At 40.0% G+C, this 8,761-nt stretch overlaps 1 non-coding gene across 1 annotated transcript; it reads left to right on the top strand.

The window, feature by feature from the left end:
• The first annotated feature begins 1,820 nt into the window (after positions 1-1,820).
• Positions 1,821-2,000, top strand: LOC140330263 (U2 spliceosomal RNA). Its single transcript, XR_011920726.1, has one exon. It is a non-coding gene; the product is annotated as a U2 spliceosomal RNA (small nuclear RNA).
• Positions 2,001-8,761: the final 6,761 nt, after the last annotated feature.

Here is an 8,761-nt window from a genome sequence, read left to right as displayed (position 1 = left end):
CAAAAGGCGTTTGACAGAGTCTCGCATACATATTTATGGACTGTACTGAAGAAAATGGGTTTTACATATATATAATAAGGCAACAAGTAAAATATCATTAAATGTTTTTTTGACAGAAGAAGAACCTATGCTCTCAGGGGTGAAACAGGAATGTCCTTTGTCACCAGTTTTGTTTATTTGTGCATTAGAGCCGCTGATGAATGCTTTAAGAAGAGACAAGGTGATAAAGGGGATATAGTTATCCGGAAGTAATGGGATGGAGGTTAAACTAATAGCATATATGGATGATGTGATGATTCTATGTACATCTGATCGAGCAATTCGGAGAGCGATATGGGTAACAGAGACCTTTTGTACAGGCTCTGGATTTAAATTAAATGTAGATAAATGCGGATGTCTAATAATTGGTGAGTGGCTGCATGCCGAAGTCAAAATTAAGACACAGAGAGAACCTTTGAAAATTCTGGGAGTTAAATTTGATGAAGCAAATGATGGAAGACAAAGCTGGGAAGATCTGCTGGAAAGAGTTAAGAAGAAACTGGATTTTTGGAATCTGAGGAAGTTAACAATGACTGGAAAAGTACTGGTAATCAAAAGTGTAATTTTGCCTACTTTGATGTTCCTGAGGATGGTGTATCCAGCAGGAGACCGAATGATTAAAAAAATTAACAAGGAGAATGTTTGTCTTCTTATGGGGCTCAAAAGCGCAAAAGTTAAAAAGAGTTTACATGCAGAGACCTTTACTGATAGGCGGGAAAGAAATACCAGAGTTAAAGGAGTATTTCTGGACACATTTTTTTGTATTATGTTTGAAGAAGGTAAGAGAAGGAGGAAGTGATTGGGCTTACCTATTAAGATATGAGATAGGTTATGCCTTACAAAGAAGAGGATGGTACAAGATAGAGAGGAATGTACTGTGGTGTTTGGACCTCCTTAGCCGTTATAAGATTATCGGGAAGATAGTAAGTGTCATTAGGTTGGAAGAATTTGAATTTGTTTTTATTATTGGATGCAAGGAAGATAAGGAAAGAAAGGGAAGAAAAAGAGCAAATTTGTGAGATAAGTATTTTCCTGGAGGAAACAAAAGAAATTTGGAGAAGAGTAAATATGTCAGCAATGTCTAATGAACTGAAAGATTTGGCTTGGCACACTTACACGAATGCCTGCCTACTAGGGCCTTCCAGTATAAAAGGCGAATGGGAAAAAGCCCAGTGTGCCCAAGAGAGGGATGTAGGGGTGAAGAGACCGTACATGTTTTTTGGGATTGTACCTTTGCTCGGAAAATATGGAGGACTTGTGGTCCAATAATACAATTCTTAACGGTGCAAGACGCTATCGCAGGATACAGTGCTGTATGGATTAGGTGGTCCGAAAGGAAAAGAACAAGAAGAAGTCTTTTGGATTATGATTACCTGTGTTAAAATGGCTATATGGAAAATAAGAAATTTATGTGTGTACAAGGGTGAAGAAATTAAAATGGTGGATTGCTGTAGAATGGCAATTGCAGAAATGGTGCCATTTTATCAAATGGAAAAGAAAAAGAAGGGAAAGATAAGTGCAAATAGATCATGGAATTTCTGGATGTGGAATACTATTCTGGTAATAGGTGAAGAAGAGGAAAAGGAAAGAAAATAGTACTTACCTGAAGTTGATGTTTGGAGAAATGGTGAAGAAAGCTGAAAGACAAAGAGGAAGGAGAAGTCAAGAAATTTCCAGAACCTGGAAATTTTTAAATATGAATAAATATCTAAAAAAAATTTTGGTTTTTATGATGATGATAAAGCGCGTATCACCCTTTGGCTGAGCTGAGGGCAGTCGTGTTGTCTTAAGAACAGGTTTTTTTTTACATTTTTATTATCAGTTTAATATCTGATATGTCCCCTATCTGGGGACCATATATTAAATGGATTTTTAGAACAGGGAGATGGAAGTAGAGCTTGCTCGGACCACTCCACGCATCGCCCTGGTATTGCAGTGCTTCCAGGAGCGGTGCAACTCTCTTATCTGGTACTCCAAAGACAGAACAAGACAAAATCCACAGCCGGAAATGGCTGGAAATGGCAAGAAATGGTTGGAATGGCAAGATGTCACTTGCACATCTGACTGGCAAACCTTTGGCCTTGGGGAGTTGGGATCCTCCTCAGAGGAATGCTTCAAGCAAGCCCTCCCTGCTTGCTAGCACATGTTCCAGGCTAGTAAACCAGCCAGGGACACAGGCTTAAGCCCACCAATGCTTTTCCTCAGGACGGCCCTATTCAAGCCGGGCCAGAGCGGACTGGCGTTTGGAGGCGGGGACATGCAAAACAGACAGATGCTGATGCGGGCACCCGCCAGCCAGATGTGCCTGGGCATCTCGGAAACACAGCTGGCCTCTCCTCTCACTACGACCAGCCCATACTTGCCCCACGGGGCAGGCCCACTTTGGCCCCTTCATGGGTTATCACTTCTCGGCCTTTTGGCAATATCAGGTCGTGGTGGCGGTGGAAGAGGATCTTTTTTCTTCAATAAACAACTGGATTCCTGCGGGATGGAAGATGGAGAAGCGATGGCCGTGACGGGAGGAGACTTCTGAGATAGGTGTTTTTTTGTTGCAGTATTGGATCCAAGAAGATCAGGAAAATGGCTTTTTGTGGTCCAAAAATCACTAGCCCTGTCTCAACGGAGCCGAGGGTGAAAAATTCTGTGTTGATTACAGTAAGTCCTCTTTATATTGATAAGTTTGTTGAAGTTTTTCATGCACCAAGTTTGTTTTAAGATCCTGCAAGTAAAGAGAGAGGAAGTTTTGTGCTTGAAAGACCATAGAAAGGGTGCATATTTTTTGTCCTTTTATAAAGCGGAGCACTATAATAAATTCTTCAGTAATCTAAAGAAGAATGTGGACAATGAGGAGTTGACTGGGTTAACTTTTTGCATGTTGAGTGAAGCAGAGAATGTTTATGTAATTGTGCATATGTTTAACCCTTTTGTGGAAATATCTGACATTGAGTTGTTCCTAAGAAGGCGATGTGCAGCAGTGTATTTTTCAAGTAAGATAAAAAATGCAGAAGGTTTCTGGGATGGGAAATATAAGTTCTTTGTCAAATTTCTACGCCAGGCTGGAGAAATAAAACACCTTCCCCAGGTCTTTTTTTTGGGGAGAGATAGAAGAGTACTCTTCTATAACGGTATGCCGAGTTATTGTACAAAATGCAAACGTTTTTATCATACTAAAACGAGTGCCCGGCAGATAGACCGTGCTGTAGAAAATGTGGGGATCTAGACCACAATACAGCAGAATGTCAGAAAGAAAGGCGTTGTAATGGATGTGGAGTGGAAAGGTCATCTTTTCAGGAATTGTCCGCTTAAAAGCCAAACTAAAACATATGCAGAAGCAGCCCGGGAAAAACTGGTGGGAGAAATCTTACCTGCAGTTGACAGCTGCAGTGATGGCGGATCAGGAGGTGGAGTCGGCGGTGCCAGCGGTAGAGGTGGAGAAATCTGAAGAAGGCGGTGTCTTGCAGCTGGAACAAAAACCTGTGGAAGAAAAGGATTTTGTGAGCAAAAGTACAGAGGACGCCGCTAGTCCAGCAATCGGGAGGAAGGTGGGAACACTCCCGAGGATAATAGAAGAAGAAGGAGAGATAGGTGGAATGGATACCCTGGGACAAATGGATCCAAGGAGGAAGAAAATGAGGTTGGAGGGAAGGGAAAAAGGAGGTGGATGGAGGTCAGCAAACCCGGAGGAGGAAGAGATCATGGAATACACATCAGGGTCAGAAGACACACCAGAATTGAAAGAGAAGAAAGGAGAACAAGATATTTCTTCATACGAGACAGAGACGAGAGATGAAGAAGTGTTTTCACCCTAAGAATAAGAAGACTGGGGGTGTTAAAAATGAATTCATTAAATGTTAGGAGTATCAAGTCTCCGGAGAAAAGGGCAGCTTTCTTTGAATATTTAGAAGGTATGGAAGGGGACACTTTTTGCCTTCAGGAATGTGGTTTAGATTTTCATGTGGACTATAAGTATCTGAGGAAAGAGTGGAAATTGGGCCAATCGGTATGGTCTGGGGATAACAGTTACAAATCATCCGGTGTGGGTTTGCTGATTAAAGGTCCGGAGGTAACGCTAAAATCATTTCAAGAAGTGATACCAGGTAGAGCGCTCTTGGTAACCTTAGAATTTGGAGGTGAATTGTTGTGGTATTTTTTTATATACGCCCCGACAAGGAAGCAAGAGCGCATGAGGTTTTTTGAAAACATCAAGATGTTTATCCCTGGTGCAGAACGCTTGTTAATGGTTGGGGACTTTAACTGTGTCAGGCCAGGGGAAGAAAGGAAAACTGAAAAGAAGACACAACCAGATAAATCGTCAAACATTTTGGAGGAGTTGATACAGGATTTTTCATTGAAGGATGGATGGAAATGTTGTAAAAAGAAAACGCCTGGGTATACGTGGTCTGCTAAAAGATGTGAGTCAAGGATTGACTACTTACTAGCAGAAGAGGAAATAAGGAAAAAACAAATAACACTAGAAGGGAGTATTTTTTCAGACCACAAAATGTTGAAGGGAAGCATTTACTTACCTGGGTGTCACGGTCCCTTCCGTGACAGAAGTTTGAGGATCTGTCAGACAAGCTGCATATGTGAATATCTGACAGCCTCTTTGGTTTTACTTGTTTCTGTGTTGTTGTTTGTAATGACCACTCCCCTTACATCAGGTGCTGGTCATTACTGCTCCTCCATTTAGTCTGGTCTCACACTTCATGCTGTGCGGTTGATATTCACTGCTGGGTTGTGAATAGCTGGAGTGTTGAGCTATCCTGTGTTCCTGTTGATATCTGCTAAGATAAGTTGCTTTACTTTTGGTGTTTTGGTGTTTTTGTGTTTTGTGTTATTCAGTTGTTTACTAGGCCTCAGGGAGACACTGGGTCCTTCATAGGGGAAGGAACCAGCAGTCTCAAGCCAGACACTACTGCCAGGGCTATTCAGGGCTAGTAGGGCCCAGGTTCCTGAGTATGAGCTTTCCTACCATCAGGGGATGCTCATACGGTTAGGAGTTAGGGTGAGGTTAGGGTGTCTGCAAGGGGTGACCATTCCCTTTTCCCTAGTCATTTGAGGCCTAGTAGTATATACACCTTTCTGTTTCCCTCCCCTCCCTGTTATACGTGACACTGGGTCCAGAAGAGGTCCGGGGGTCTGGAGGCTGAACATCAAATTGCTACAAATACCTGAAATAGAAGAGAAATTCATCAAGAGATATCAAGAAATAAAGGAAAGGCAGAAATATTATAAAAATAAAATGGACTGGTGGAAATGGATGAAAGAAAAGATAAAAGTTTTTTTTTGTGGAAGAAGGAAGGAATTAGAAAGAAGAAATGGTTTAAGCTATTAAATACAAAACGGCAAGCACTGCTCAATTTAAGACAATGTAGGGTAGAAATGGAGGACTTATTGGAAAGGATTGAGCAGAAAATAAACAAGGTGATTCATGAAAAAGGGAAAGAAATAATAAACAGAGCCAAAATGGAGAAAGTGTAGGAAGGGGAGAAATGCTCTAGATTCTTTTTTAAAAAGAGTGTGTCACATAAGCAAATGATTACGAAGTTGAATGGACATACAGGGAAAGTCCAAATATTTAAAACAGTACATGGATATTATACAGAACTATTTAAAGGGAAAAGAATTGATCAAAGTATGTTGGTAGAAAACCTAACATATTTGGATAGGAAACTAGAAGTTCAAGATAGAGAAAAATTAGAAGCCAATATAAGTGGCGAGGAAGTTTGGAAAGCAATAAAAGAAAGTAAAAGGAATAAAACACCAGGTTGTGATGGACTCCCCGCATAAGTATACCAGAAATTCTTGACCTTAATGGGAGAGGAACTGGTGGATGTAATCAAAGAAGTTTTTGCATCATATCAAGTGCCAGTCTCTTGGAAAAAGGGGATAGTGACACTACTACCAAAAAAAGGAGATCTGGAAGATCTAAAAAACTGGAGGCCCATAACGTTACTGAACACGGACTATAAGATTTACACGAGAATATTAGTAAATAGGTTTAAAATAATGATCGGGAAACTAATACATAAAAATCAAGTATGTGGAGTACCAGAAATAAGCATTCAGGAACATCTAAATCTATTAAAAGATATTATAGCATGGTGTTCAAATAGAGGACAGGATTTGCCATTAGTTACTTTGGACTTTCAGAAGGCATTTGATAGAATCTCACATGAATATTTATAGGCTGTTTTAAAGGAAATGGGGTTCACAATAAAAATGATGGACTGGCTAAAGGAAATATACAGTAAAACAACAAGTAAAATACTAGTAAATGTTTTTTGACAGAAGAAGTGTTAATGTCATCAGGGGTAAAACAAGGTTGCCCTCTGTCACCAATTTTGTTTATATGTGCATTAGAACCACTAATGAATGCTTTAAGAAGAGACAAGGTGATAAGGGGGATGGTGTTACCTGGAAGTGGCGGAACAGAGGTTAAAGTGATATCTTACATGGACGATGTGACAATTTTGTGTACAACTGACCGAGCAATAAATAGAGCATTATGGATAACAGAAAATTTTTGTATTGGCTCTGGCTTCAAGTTAAATACAGACAAATGTGGATGTTTACTAACTGGAGAATGGTTGCATGCAGAAATTAAAATCAGAACGTAAAGAGAGCCGTTGAAAATTTTGGGCGTAAAGTTTGATGAAACGAATGACGGAAGACAAAGCTGGGAAGAATTGCTAGAAAGGGTTAAGAAGAAACTAGATTTTTGGGCTTTGAGGAAATTGACTTTGTCTGGAAAGGTCTTGGTAATAAAGAGTGTGATTTTGCCTACTATAAGGTTTCTAGGAATGGTATACCCACCTGGAGATAGGATGACAAAGAAAGTGACAAGGAAGTTGTTTGTTTTTCTTTGGAACTTAAAGGCAGAAAAATTAAAAAGGGTGCATGTGCAAAAACCTGTGCTAAAAGGAGGAAAAGGGATGCCGAATTTAAAATAATTTTTGTGGATGCGTTTTTTTGTGTTGTGTTTGAAGACAACTATGAAATAACGATTGGGCCTTTTTATTGAAATATGAGATAGGCTATTTGTTTCAAAAGAGAGGGTGGTTTAAAATAGAAAAGAATGAACCGTGGTGCCTGAATCCTCCTGGTCATTATAAAATTATTGAAAAAATAATTAAAACCTTTGGGTTGGAACATATTGAATTGGAGCTATTATTGGATGCAAAAAAGTTTAGGAAAAAGAGGGAAGAGAAAGAACAGATATGTATGATAAGCAATTTTTCAGAAGAACTAACAGAGGAGATCTGGGCAAAAGTAAACCTGCCGAGATTGTCAAATGAATTAAAGGACTTGGCCTGGCAAACTGTGCACGAATGTTTGCCGACAAGAGTTTTTCAATATAAAAGAAGAAAGGGAAGAAGCCCTACATGCCCAAGGGAGGGATGTGGAGGTGAAGAAACCGTATTGCATGTTTTCTGGGATTGCAGGTTTGCACAGAAAATATGGGAAATTTGTGGCCCTATTATACAATTTTTGGCGGAGTGTAGAAAAATATCACAAGACATGGTTTTGTATGGCCTGGGTGGTTCAAAGAGGAAAAAACAAGAGGAGATTTGCTGGATTATGGTGAATTGTGTTAAAGTGGCCATTTGGAAGATAAGAAACATATGTATATATAAAGGAGAAGAGATTAAAGCAGTAGACTGCTGTAGAATGGCAGTAGCAGAAATGGCACCATTTTACCAAATAGATAAAAAGATGGAAGGAAAGATTAAAGCAAGTGAATCATGGAATTTTCAAATGTGGAATACCACCCTGATGTTGGAGGAAGATGAGGGAGAAAGAAGATGATACTTACCTGAAGTGGATTATGGACGAAACGATAAAGGAACCTAGAAGAAAAAAAAGGAAAAAAAGTTAAAATTTATAATACTTACCTGGAATATTTTAATTAGTTATGAATAAATAAAATTATTTTATTTCTATGATGATGATGATGCATGTGCCTTCCTTTGGCTAAGCTGAGGACAACCGTGTGGTCTTAATAAAAAAAAAAAAAAAAAAATGTCCACTGCACAGGTATTTGTTTCAGTTTTGGAGGTGTATGCTGGTACCTTCATTTGCATATGCAAATTGGATTGAAGATCTATCTGTTTTGGTTATCCCTAGATGCTCTTGCTAGAGAGTCAGGGAGGACTCTCCTTTTTTGATTTTTGTACTGGGTTTGGTGCTTACACCAGGATTTCCTGTTTTTTTTTCTGGTTTTGCTCTTGCATTTTGTTTTCCAGATAAGAAATCGCTTCTTGGCCTTTTGGCAAAGATCAAGCGTGCTTGTTTCTTTGTTGAAAGTGCTAGTAAGTAGGGTGCCAGCCGCCTCGGCCTTGGGAGGTTCTTGCGGGTTCCTCCTATGCTGCTATTGGGGTAGACACCACCCGAAAGCGTGAGAAGGGATCTGGCGAGTCGTTTTGCTTCGTCATCTTGGTGAGCTTTAGGCGGTATGGGCGATTCTTTTGACTTTGGTGCTCCCAGTGCACCAAATACACGGAGGCTGGTTGTTGCTCAGCCTAGAAGGGTGAATCCTATGCTCTGTACAGTCCAGGAGGAGCTCATTGAGGGCTTGTTTAGTATGGAGCGAGAGAAAATCTTTTGCTTGCAGCGTTTTCCCAGGTCCGGTTGTTATGATGAAACTTTCCGGAATCAGTTTGACCTGCAGACATGTGTGGCGAGGAAGAATGAAAATTTAGTACATGTTTTGTTTAAAGGA

This window comes from Pyxicephalus adspersus, chromosome 4 (assembly GCF_032062135.1).
Source record: "Pyxicephalus adspersus chromosome 4, UCB_Pads_2.0, whole genome shotgun sequence".
NCBI lineage: Eukaryota > Metazoa > Chordata > Amphibia > Anura > Pyxicephalidae > Pyxicephalus > Pyxicephalus adspersus.
The sequence above is the reverse complement of the archived record's forward strand: the minus strand, read 5'-3'. Positions and strand labels throughout refer to the sequence as shown.